General features: G+C 44.7%; 1 pseudogene; it reads right to left on the reverse strand.

Annotated features, from left to right (window-relative positions):
- Nucleotides 1–1,033: 1,033 nt before the first annotated feature.
- On the reverse strand, nucleotides 1,034–2,487 carry LOC105707299 (keratin, type II cytoskeletal 8-like; annotated as a pseudogene).
- Between the last annotated feature and the right edge of the window lie 9,746 nt (nucleotides 2,488–12,233).

A 12,233-nucleotide genomic window follows, 5' to 3' on the forward strand; every position in this document is an offset into this window, starting at 1 on the left:
CATGATTAATATGCTGTCACTCCAGGACTTTTTGCACATGAGGCTAAATTTAATTGCTTCATCTCTTCACAACCATGAAGGCAATGTCTTTACAATGGCACTTGTTATTTAAATAGACTGGAAAAGTAAGGAAAAAGAGGGTGGTCATAAGATTTTTTTTTCCTGAAACAATGGCTACTCTTATTGGTTGAAAATGGAAAGGCTGGAGCAAGATGGGCAGACAGAACCCTCCAGCAATTGTCTCCATGCAGGTACACCAAACTGAACAACTGTCCCTGCAAGAAAAGCACCTTTAGGCCGGGCGCGGTGACTCACAGTCACCAGTACTTTGAGGGGCCCAGGCAGGCAAATCACTTGAAGTCAGGAGTTCGAGACCAGCCTGGCCAACATGGAGAAACCTCATCTCTACTAAAAATACAAAAATTAGCTGAGTGTGATGGCAGGGGCCTGTAATCCCAGCTACTCGGGAGGCTGAGGCAGGAGAATCGCTTGAAGCTGGGAAGCGGAGGTTGCAGTGAGATGAAATGGTGCCACTGCACTCCAGCCTGGGTGACAGAGTGAGACTCCTTATTGAAAAAAAAAAAGAGGGCTGGGTGCAGTGGCTCCACGCCTATAATCCCAGCACTTTGGGAGGCTGAGGCAGGTGGATTCAGAGATCAGGAGTTCGAGACCAGCGTGGCCAACATGGTGAAACCCTGTCTCTAAAAAAATTAAAAAAAGAAAAGCATCTTCATAAGCAACAGAAAATCAGGTGAGTGACGACAGTACCTGGTTTTCTTTCTTTCTTTCTTTTTTTTTTAGAGCTAACTTAGGTTTTATTTTGGACAAAAAAAAAAAAAAAAAAAAGCCATTGAATTGTTCTGCAGCCGGAGGCATGGGCAAGGGGGATCCCCAGGCAGTAAACTCCTCTGTGGGTGGGCTGAGGGCTATCAGGTGGGTCTCCTGTTTGCCATGCTCCCTTGCACAGGGGCCTCCCTCCCAGGCTCTGGGGCAGCCTAAGGAGAAGCAGGCTGGGAGGGACTGCTGCAGCTGTTCACTTAGGTAGGATGTCTGAGGACTCAGACACCAGCCTCCCATCATGGGTCTCAATCTTCTTCACAACCACAGCCCTGATGGAGCTGGTGTGGTTGAAGGAGCTGGAGCCCAGGCCATAGCTGAGGCCAGGGCTTGTGAGGCCCCCATAGGCAGAGCTCAGACCACCTGCATAGCCGCTGGTGGCCTTTGTATGGATACTCATGTTCTGCATCCCAGACTCCAGCCGGCTCTCCTCGCCCTCCAGCAGCTTCCTGTAGGTGGCGATCTCAATGTCCAGGGCCAACTTGATGTTCATCACTTGTGGTACTCACGCAGCTGCTGTGCCATGTCCTGCTTGGCCCACTGCAGGGCGGCCTCCAGCTCGGACAGCTTGGCATTGGCATCTTAACGGCCAGCTCCCTGTGCTGCTCAGTGTCTGCGATGGCAGCCTCCAGGGAAGCCTTCTGGCCTTTAAGGCCCTCAATCTCAGCCTTGAGCAGGCTGATGTTCTGGTTCATCTCAGAGATCTCAGTCTTTGTACGCCGCACGTCATCCCCGTGCTTCCTGGCCAGCATTTGTAGCTCCTCATACTTGATCTGGTACATACTCTCAGCCTCAGTCCACCTGCAGTTGGTGATCTCCTCGTATTGTGCCTTGACCTCAGCGATGATGCTGTCCATGTTTAGGGAGTGGCTGTGGTCCATGGACAGCACCACAGACGTGTCTGAGATCTGGGACTAAAGCTCCGGGATCTCCCCTTCATACAGCTGCCTGAGGAAGTTGATCTCATCAGTCAGTCCTTCCAGGAGAGATTCCAGCTCTACCTTGTTCGTTTAAGCTTCATCCACATCCTTCTTATGAGGACAAACTCATTCTCCATCTCAGTACGCTTACTGATCTCATCCTCACAGTTGCTCTTGAAGTCCTCCATCAGCCCCTGCATGTTGCCAAGCTCTGCCTCCAGCTTCAGCTTCTCCTGGCCCAGAGTCTCCAGCTGCCACCCAAGATTGTTGATGTAGCTCTCTAACATGTTGTCCATGTTGCTCCAAGCTGTCTTCTGCTGCTGCAGGAGACTCCACTTGGTCTCCAGCATCTTGTTCTGCTGTTCCGAGAACCTTACCTTGTCGATGAAGGAGGCAAAGTTGTTGTTAAGGGTCTTGATCTGCTTCTACTCCTGGGTATGTGTGGCCTGGATGTTGGGCTCCACCTCCAGGTTAAGGGGGCTCATCAGGCTCTGGTTGACTGTGATGGCGGTGATGCCTCCCATGCCCCTGCTGCTGGCCCCACCATAGCCTGCACCCAGGCCACCCCAGAAGCTGCTGCTGCCCACTTGGGAGAAGCTTGAGGAGCTGATGTGGGCACCAGGCCTGTCTTATAAGATTCTTGCTAAGAGGAGTTCCCTCAGCAGCTGCTGAAGACCCAGGGGCCACAGGTGGATATCTTGTAGGACTTCTGGGTCACCCTGATGGACATGGTGAAGGCAGGAGTGGAGGCTGGAGGGCTGAACCAGGCAGAGATTCCAGAAGGATCAGAGAAGCTGCTTCTTGACATTACCTGGTTTTCATATCATATCAAGGGAAGAGGCACTGAAGAGGGTGGGAAAGATGATCCTGCATCGCATATCCCCTCCTCCCCGACTCCTGGCACAACAGCTTGGAGAAAGAATCTGTGCACCTGGGGGAGGGAGAGGAGTGTGGGATTTTGCATTGGAACTCACTGCTGCCCTGTCACAGCACAGCATAACACTGAGCAGAATTCTACAGAGGAAGCATTTAGATCAGCTCTGGGCCAGAGGAGAATCCTCAGCCAGAGTGGGACAGACCAGAGTCCCAGCTGGTTCTACCAGCAGCTGACCAAAGTCGCCTGGGGCCCTGAATAAATATGAGTGACAGTCAGGTCATAAGGACTATAGTCCTTGGGCAAACCCTGGAGCTGCACTGGTCATGGAGGCAGGGGACTTGGAGTGTGTGTAACCCCATGTGACACCAGTTGTGGTGGCCAAGGGAGTGCCTGCATCATTCTTCCCCCAACTCCAGGCAGGGCAGCTCAGGGAGAGATGCTCTTCTGGACTTTGTCTTGCAACCTGAGTAGCAGCTCAGCCACAGGAAAATAAAGCACCAGACAGAATCCTGAAGCTCCTGATTCCAGGCCTTTGCTCCTACACTATACTTCCAGACCCACCGTGGGCCAGTAGGGAACCCACTACTCTGGCAGGTCAGACCTAGTCCTGGCAGAATTCACCATCTGCTGACTAAAGTGCCCTTGGGCTTTGAGTAAATATCAGTGGTAGCTAAGGAGTAGTGCCCACAGGCCTTGGGCAGGACCCAATACTGTACTGGTCTGCAAAGCTTCAGGTGTGACCCAGTGCACTGCCATCTGTGGTGGCCATGGGAGTGCTCATGTTACCCCTTCCCCAACTCCAGGCAGCCCAGCAGGGAGAGAGATTCCTGATTGGGGGAAAGAGAGGAAAGAAAATGAGAGATGTTACCTGGGTAACCAGGGAATTCTTCCTTATCTTACCCAAAGCCACCAAGGAGTGTATCCAGGAGTTGGTACCAGTTGCAGGCGTCATAGGCTTAGGGCACCCCCCAGTACACATCAGCTGCAGAGACCATAGGATTAAGTCACAACACTTAATCCCCTTTGAATATATGGAAAGCCTTCTCAAGGAGGATGGGTACGAATAAACCCAGACTGCAAAGACTGGAATAAATACCTAACTCTTCAATGTCCAGACACTGATGACCATCCACAAGCATCAAGAACATCAAGGAAAACGTTACTTCACCAAACAGACTAAATAAGGCACCAGTGACCAATCTGAGAGTGACAGAGATATGTGACCTTTCCAGACAGGGAATTCAAAATAGTGGTCTTGAAGAAGCTCAAACATTGAGATAACAAGATAAGGAATTCAGAATTCTATCAAAGAAATTTCACAAAGAGACTGAAATAATAAAAATCAAGCAGAAAGGCTGCTCTGCCTATGGAGTAGCCATTCTTTCATTTATTTACTTTTCTAATAAACTTGCTTTCACTTTGCAAAAAGAAAAAAAATTGAGCATAAATTCTAGAGCTGAAAAATTCAGTTGACTGAAAAATGCATTAGAGTCTCTCAACAGCAGAATTGGTCAAGCAGAAGAAAGAATAGGTGAGCTCAAAGACAGGTTATATGAAAATACACAGTCTGAGGATTAAAAGGAAAAAAAATAATAAAAAAGCATGCCTACAAGAACTAGAAAATAGCCTCAGAAGGGCAAGTTGAAGAGTTATTGGCCTTTAAAAGGATGTAGAGGGAGAGATTAATGTAAAAAGTTTATTTAAAGAAATAGTAACAGAGAACTTTCTAAACCTAGAGAAAGATATGAATATACAGGTATAAGAAGGTCATAAAACACCAAGCCAACTCAACACCAATAAGACTACCTCACCTCAAGGCATATAATAATCACTCTCTCAAAGGTCAAGGCTAAAAAATGATCCTAAAAGCAGCAAGAGAAAAGAAGCAACTATTAATGACATCATAAAGGAGCTCCAATATGGCTGGTAGCAGACTTCTCAGCAGAAACTTTACAAGTCAGGGGACAGTGGGATGACACATTCAAAGTGCTGAAGGAAAAAAACTTCCAATCTAGAATATTACATTCAGCAAAAACAGCCTTCAAACTTGAAGGAGAAATAAAGATGTTCTTAGTAAAAAACAACAACAAAAAAAAAGCTGACGGATTTTGTCAACACCAGACCTGTCTTGTAAGATTCTTGCTAAGAGGATTTCCTCACTCATTGAATATGAATGGTCAAATGAAAACAACATTAACATTCTCCTGCTTTGCATATTCTTCTAAAACATTTTGCATTCCTAACACATCAGTGTGTCCACATCTTGCTTCTAAGGCAGGGGGCAATTTGATCCTAAACACTTGAAAAATGGATCAGGTCTGGTTTTATCCCAAGATGACTACTTATAAGGAGTGACTGGCTGGGGGCAGTGGCTCAAGCCTGTAATCCCAGCACTTTGGGAAGCTGAGGTAGGTGGATCACCCGAGGTCAGGAGTTTCAGACCAGCCAGTCTGACTGGCATGGTGAAACCCCCATTTCTACTAAAAATACAAAATTGGCCAGGCATGGTGGCACATGCCTGTAATCTCAGCTACTTGGGAGGCTGAGGCAGGAGAATCGCTTGAACTTGGGAGGCAGAGGTTGCAGTGAGCCGAAATCATGCCATTGTACTTCAGCCGGGGTAACAAGTGAAACTCCATCTAAAATAAAAAAAAAAAAAGAGTGATTTAGGGTGTCCCCAGATAAATGCCCTTTAGCCTGTGACAAAAAGACTCTTTTGCAAACATCCCGGGGGATCGATCCAAGATGGCTGATTAGGAGGAACTCAGGATTGCAGCTCCGAGAGAAAGCACAGAGGGTGAGTGGATGCCGCACTTCCAGACGGATTTTTACTGCCCACAGACCAGGAGATTCACAGGTGGAGGAGCCCCACAGGTCACCAGCGCCGCTGGTTTGACCGGCGCGGCCACTTAGCCGGCACCCTGGCGTAGCGGCTACCTGTGCAGAGTGAGCAAGACTGAGTCCCCTCTAAGCCAGCAAGGGGAGCTGAAATGGGGAGCTAGGCCAGGAGATTTCCGGGCAAAAAAAGCGCCACGAACCTCAGATCCGTGGCTTCAGCCGACGCAGTAGCCCCCGGGGCAGAGCAGATGAGACGGTGTCCCCTCTTAGCCAGCAAGGGGAGCTGAAACAGGGAGCCAAGCCAGGAGATTCCCGGGCAAAAAAAGCGCCACGGCAAACACAACTGAACCCAGGACGGTCCAGCTCTGTGGAGGAGGGGCATCCTCCATTACGGAGGCACCCTGCAGTTCCCAGGGCAATCAGCCATAACCAAGGCAACCTGCCACTACAGAGACTCTGTCACTACAGGGGCGGGCCAACATAGCGGAAGCAGTTCTAACTACACCCATATAAACAGGACTGCAGGGAAGTTCACACGGAAGCTGGGTGGAGCCCACAGCAGCTCAGCGAAGCCTCTGCAGGCTGAGTGTGACTAGGCTGCCACCTTGTGGGCAGGGAAAACGACAGCAGCACAGCAGAAAATCATAAAGCCCTAACTCCCTGGGACAGAATACCTGGGGGGAAGAAAAGGGGGTTTATGAGTTCTGCTGCTGCAGACTTAAAATTACCAAAATCAGAAAGACAGCAACTACAAAGTCGACAGGTGGATAAATCCACAAAGATGGGAAGAAACCAGTGCAAAAAGGATGAAAACACCTGAAACCAGAACACCTCTCCTCCTACAAGAGATCACAACTCCTCACCAGCAAGGGAACAAGACTGGATGGAGAATGAGTGTGATGAAATGACAGAATCAGCTTTCAGAAAGTGGATAATAAGAAACTTCCGTGAGCTAAAAGAACATGTTCTAACCCAATGCAAAGAAACTAAGAACCTTGAAAAAAGACTCGACGAAATGCTAACGAGAATGGACAACTTAGAGAGGAATATGAGTGAATTGATGAAGCTGAAAAACACAACACAAGAACTTCGCGAAGCATGCACAAGTTTCAACAGCCAAATTGACCAAGCAGAAGAAAGGATACCAGAGGTCGAAGATCAACTCAATGAAATAAAATGAGAAGGCAAGATTAGAGAAAACAGGGTAAAAAGGAATGAACAAAGTCAACAAGAAATATGGGACTATGTGAAAAGACCTAATCTACGTTTGATAGGTGTACCCGAATGTGACGAAGAGAATGCATCCAAGCTGGAAAATACTCTTCAGGATATTATCCAGGAAAACTTCCCCAACCTAGCAAGGCAGGCCAATATTCAAGTCCAGGAAATACAGAGAACACCACAAACATATTCCTCTAGAAGAGCAACCCCAAGGCACATAATCGTCAGATTCACCAGGGTTGAAATGAAGGAGAAAATACTAAGGGCAGCCAGAGAGAAAGGTCAGGTTACCCACAAAGGGAAGCCCATCAGACTCACAGCAGATCTCTCAGCAGAAACCCTACAAGCCAGAAGAGAGTGGGGGCCAATGTTCAACATCCTTAAAGAAAAGAACTTTCAACCCAGAATTTCATATCCAGCCAAACTAAGCTTCATAAGTCAAGGAAAAATAAAATCCTTTGTGAACAAGCAAGTACTCCGAGATTTCATCACTACCAGACCGGCTTTACAAGAGCTCCTGAAGGAGGCACTACACATAGAAAAGAACAACCAGTACCAGCCACTCCAAAAACACATGAAATGGTAAAGAGCATCAACACAATAAAGAATCTGCATCAACCAATGGGCAAAACAGCCAGCTAGCATCAAAATGACAGGATCAAATTCACACATAACAATATTAACCCTAAATGTAAACGGACTAAATGCCCCAATCAAAAGACACAGACTGGAAAATTGGATAAAAAGCCAAAACCCATCAGTGTGCTGTATCCAGGAAACCCATCTCACATGCAAGGGTACACAAAGGCTCAAAATAAAGGGATGGAGGAAGATTTACCAAGCAAATGGAGAGCAAAAAAAAGCAGGAGTTGCAATTCTCATCTCTGATAAAATAGACTTTAAAGCAACAAAGGTCAAAAGAGACAAAGAAGGACATTACATAATGGTAAAAGGATCAATGCAACAAGAAGAGCTAGCGATCCTAAATATATATGCACCTAATACAGGAGCACCCAGATACATAAGGCAAGTTCTTAAAGACTTACAAAGAGACTTAGACTCCCACACAATAATAGTGGGAGACTTCAACACACCATTGTCAATATTAGACAGATCAACGAGACAGAAAATTAACAAGGATATCCAGGACTTGAACTCAGACCTGGGCCAAGCAAACCTAATAGACATTTACAGAACTCTCCACCCCAAATCCACAAAATATACATTCTTCTCAGCACCACATCACACCTACTCTAAAATTGACCACATAATTGGAAGTAAATCACTCCTCAGCAAATGCAAAAGAACGGAAACCATAAAAGTTTCTCAGACCACAGTGCAATCAAGTTAGAACTCAGAATTCAGAAACCAATCCAGAACCGCACAGCTTCATGGAAAATGAACAACTTTCTCCTGAATGTTGACTGGATAAACAATGAAATGAAGGCAGAAATAAAGATGTTCTTCGAAACCAACGAGAACGAAGACACCACATACCAGAATCTCTGGGATACGTTTAAAGCAGTCTCTAGAGGAAAATATATAGCAATAAGTGCCCACATGAGAAGAAAGGAGAGATCTAAAATTGACACCCTATCGTCAAAATTGAAAGAGCTAGAGAAGCAAGATAAAAAAAAACTCAAAATCTAGCAGAAGACAAGAAATAACTAAGATCAAAGCAGAATTGAAGGAGATAGAGACACGAAAAACCCTACAAAAAATCAACAAATCCAGGAGCTGGTTTTTTGAAAAGATCAACAAAATAGAGAGACCATTAGCCAGATTAATAAAAAAGAAAAGAGAGAATAACCAAATAGATGCAATAAAAAATGATAAAGGGGATATCACCACAGATTCCTCAGAAATTCAAACCATCATCAGAGATTATTATAAACAACTCTATTCACATAAACTAGAAAACCTGGAAGAAATGGATAAATTCCTGGACAGTTGCCTCCTCCCAAGCCTAAACCAGGAAGAAGTCGAAACCCTGAATAGACCAATAACAAGGTCTGAAGTCGAGGCAGCAATTAAGAGTCTACCACCCAAAAAAAGCCCAGGTCCAGATGGGTTCACAGCTGAATTCTACCAGACATACAAAGAGGAACTGGTACCATTCCTTCTGAAACTATTCCAAATAATCCAAAAAGAGGGAATCCTTCCCAAATCATTTTATGAGACCAACATCATCCTAATACCAAAACCCGGCAGAGACTCAACAAGAAAAGAAAACTACAGGCCAATATCCATGATGAACATAGATGCAAAAATCTTCAATAAAATACTGGCAAGCCGATTACAACAGCACATCAAAAAGCTTATCCACCATGATCAAGTAGGATTCATCCCAGGGATGCAAGGCTGGTTCAATATACGCAAGTCTATAAATGTAATTCACCACATAAACAGAACCAAAGACAAAAACCACATGATTATCTCAATTGATGCAGAGAAGGCCTTCGACAAAATTCAACAGCCCTTTATGCTAAAAACTCTCAATAAACTAGGTATCGACGGAACGTATCTCAAAATAATAAAAGCTATTTATGACAAACCGACAGCCAATATCATACTGAATGGGCAAAAACTGGAAGCATTCCCTTTGAAATCGGGCACTAGACGAGGATGCCCTCTCTCACCACTCCTGTTCAATATAGTACTGGAAGTTCTAGCCAGAGCAATCAGGCAAGAAAAAGAAATAAAGGGTATTCAATTAGGAAAGGAGGAAGTCAAATTGTCTCTATTTGCAGACGACATGATTGTATATCTAGAAGACCCCATCATCTCAGCCCAAAATCTCCTGAAACTGATAAGCAACTTCAGCAAAGTCTCAGGATACAAAATCAATGTGCAAAAATCACAAGCATTCCTATACACCAATAACAGACTTAAAGAGAGCCAAATCAAGAACGAACTGCCATTCACAATTGCTACGAAGAGAATAAAATACCTAGGAATACAACTAACAAGGAACGTAAAGGACCTCTTCAAGGAGAACTACAAACCACTGCTCAACGAAATAAGAGAGGACACAAACAGATGGAGAAACATTCCATGTTCATGGTTAGGAAGAATCAATATCGTGAAAATGGCCATACTGCCCAAAGTAATTTATAGATTCAATGCTATCCCCATCAAGCTACCAATGACCTTCTTCACAGAACTGGAAAAAACCACCTTAAACTTCATATGGAACCAAAAGAGAGCCCGCATAGCCAAGTGAATTCTAAGCAAAAAGAACAAAGCGGGAGGCATCGTACTACCGGACATCAAACTATACTACAAGTCTGCAGTAATCAAAACAGCATGGTACTGGTACCAAAACAGAGATATAGACCAATGGAACAGAACAGAGGCATCAGAGGCAACACAACATACCTACAACCATCCGATCTTTGACAAACCTGATAAAAACAAGCAATGGGGAAAGGATTCCCTGCTCAATAAGTGGTGTTGGGAAAACTGGCTAGCCATATGCAGAGCCATATGCAGAAAGCAGAAACTCAACCCCTTCCTGACACCTTACACTAAAATTGACTCCAGATGGATTAAAGACTTAAACATAAGACCTAACACCATAAAAACCCTAGAAGGAAACTTAGGCAAAACCATTCAGGACATAGGCGTAGGCAAGGACTTTATGACCAAAACACCAAAAGCATTGGCAACAAAAGTCCAAAATAGACAAATGGGACCTAAGCAAACTCCACAGCTTCTGCACGGTGAAAGAAACAGTCAATAGAGTGAATCGGCAGCCAACAAAATGGGAAAAAATTTTTGCAGCCTACCCGTCTGACAAAGGGCTGATATCCAGAATCTACAATGAACTAAAACAGATTTACAAGAAAAAAACAAACAAGCCCATTCAAAAATGGGTGAAGGATATGAACAGATACTTTACAAAAGAAGACATACATGAGGCCAATAAGCACATGAAAAAATGCTCATCATCACTGGTCATTAGAGAAATGCAAATCAAAACTACATTGAGATACCATCTCACGCCAGTTAGAATGGCGATCATTAAAAAATCCGGAGACAACAGATGCTGGAGAGGATGTGGAGAAATAGGAACACTTTTACACTGTTGGTGGGAGTGTAAATTAGTTCAACCATTGTGGAAGACAGTGTGGCAATTCCTCAAGGACCTAGAAATAGAAATTCCATTTGACCCAGCAATCCCATTACTGGGTATATATCCAAAGGATTATAAATCGTTCTACTATAAGGACACATGCACACGAATGTTCATTGCAGCACAGTTTACAATAGCAAAGACCTGGAACCAACCCAAATGCCCACCGATGATAGACTGGACAGGAAAAATGTGGCACATATACACCATAGAATATTATGCAGCCATCAAAAACGTTGAGTTCGCGTCCTTTGTAGGGACATGGACAAACCTGGAGACCGTCATTCTCAGCAAACTGACACAAGAGCACAAAATCAAACATCGCATGTTCTCACTCATAGACGGGTATTGAACAATGGGAACACATGGACACAGGGAGGGGAGCACTATACACTGGGGTCTGTTAGGGGGGAGTGGAGGGGACAGTGAGGGGTGGGGAGTTGGGGAGAGATAGCATGGGGAGAAATGCCAGATATAGGTGAAGGGGAGGAAGGCAGCAAATCACACTGCCACGTATGCACCTATGCAACAACCTTGCATGTTTTTCACATGTACCCCAAAACCTAAAATGCAATAAAAAAAATGCAAACATCCCAAAAAGAATACCATATTACCATTATTATAAATTCTTAAGGAATAGTTATTATCATCTGATATGATGGCTTATTTAGAAGGAAGGGGACCCATGATAGGTCTGTTTTGAAAAGGAATGGGGACAAAATGTTACGAGGTCTGATCAGAAGAGGCTTGTTCAGGCTTGTCTTTGTCTTGGAATCATGGGACAGGTATAAGGCCAAATTATACACTTCCCAGTCATGTTACCTCAGGCAAATAATTTAAAATCTGTAGTTTGCCTATCTGAAAATTGAGTCTGATACCTGTTCTAATTTAGTGTTGATTGATATGACGCTTAAAATTAGAAACATATATGAAAGTTCTTTGCAAACTGTAAAATATATGTGTGAGGAATTATTATTGGTTTAGATGATAGACTATTGTCTTTAGAAGGCAAGTCTCTGGGTCCCACAGTTAGATGCACTGGGCGCTGTGGGAAAAATTTAGGGGGTATGGGGTACTCAGCAGTTAGAGGGTGCTTAGAGAAGGAAGAAAGGACTTATTAATGGAGTTTGGAGGCCCCTTATTATCTAAACTTACACATTACGTGACCAGCATCATGAGGCAGCACCCCACTCCCAACAAATAGCCCTCTAGAACCAAAAACAGATGGCAGGTCCTGGGTCCTGTATCTTGACAGCATAAAAAATTGAGTAAGTCAATCATGGCATAACTGCAGTTCAGGCCCTGCAATGAGCAACCACCAGCATTATCTGCATTTCCAGGAACTTGGGCAGGAAGCGGGGAATGGGGTTGGAAGGGTTAGGCCATATGCCTCTAGTTAAACTCT

Source organism: Aotus nancymaae, unplaced genomic scaffold (genome assembly GCF_030222135.1).
Source record: "Aotus nancymaae isolate 86718 unplaced genomic scaffold, 86718_ANA_hifiasm-v0.15.2.pri h1tg000011l, whole genome shotgun sequence".
NCBI classification, from domain to species: Eukaryota; Metazoa; Chordata; class Mammalia; order Primates; family Aotidae; genus Aotus; species Aotus nancymaae.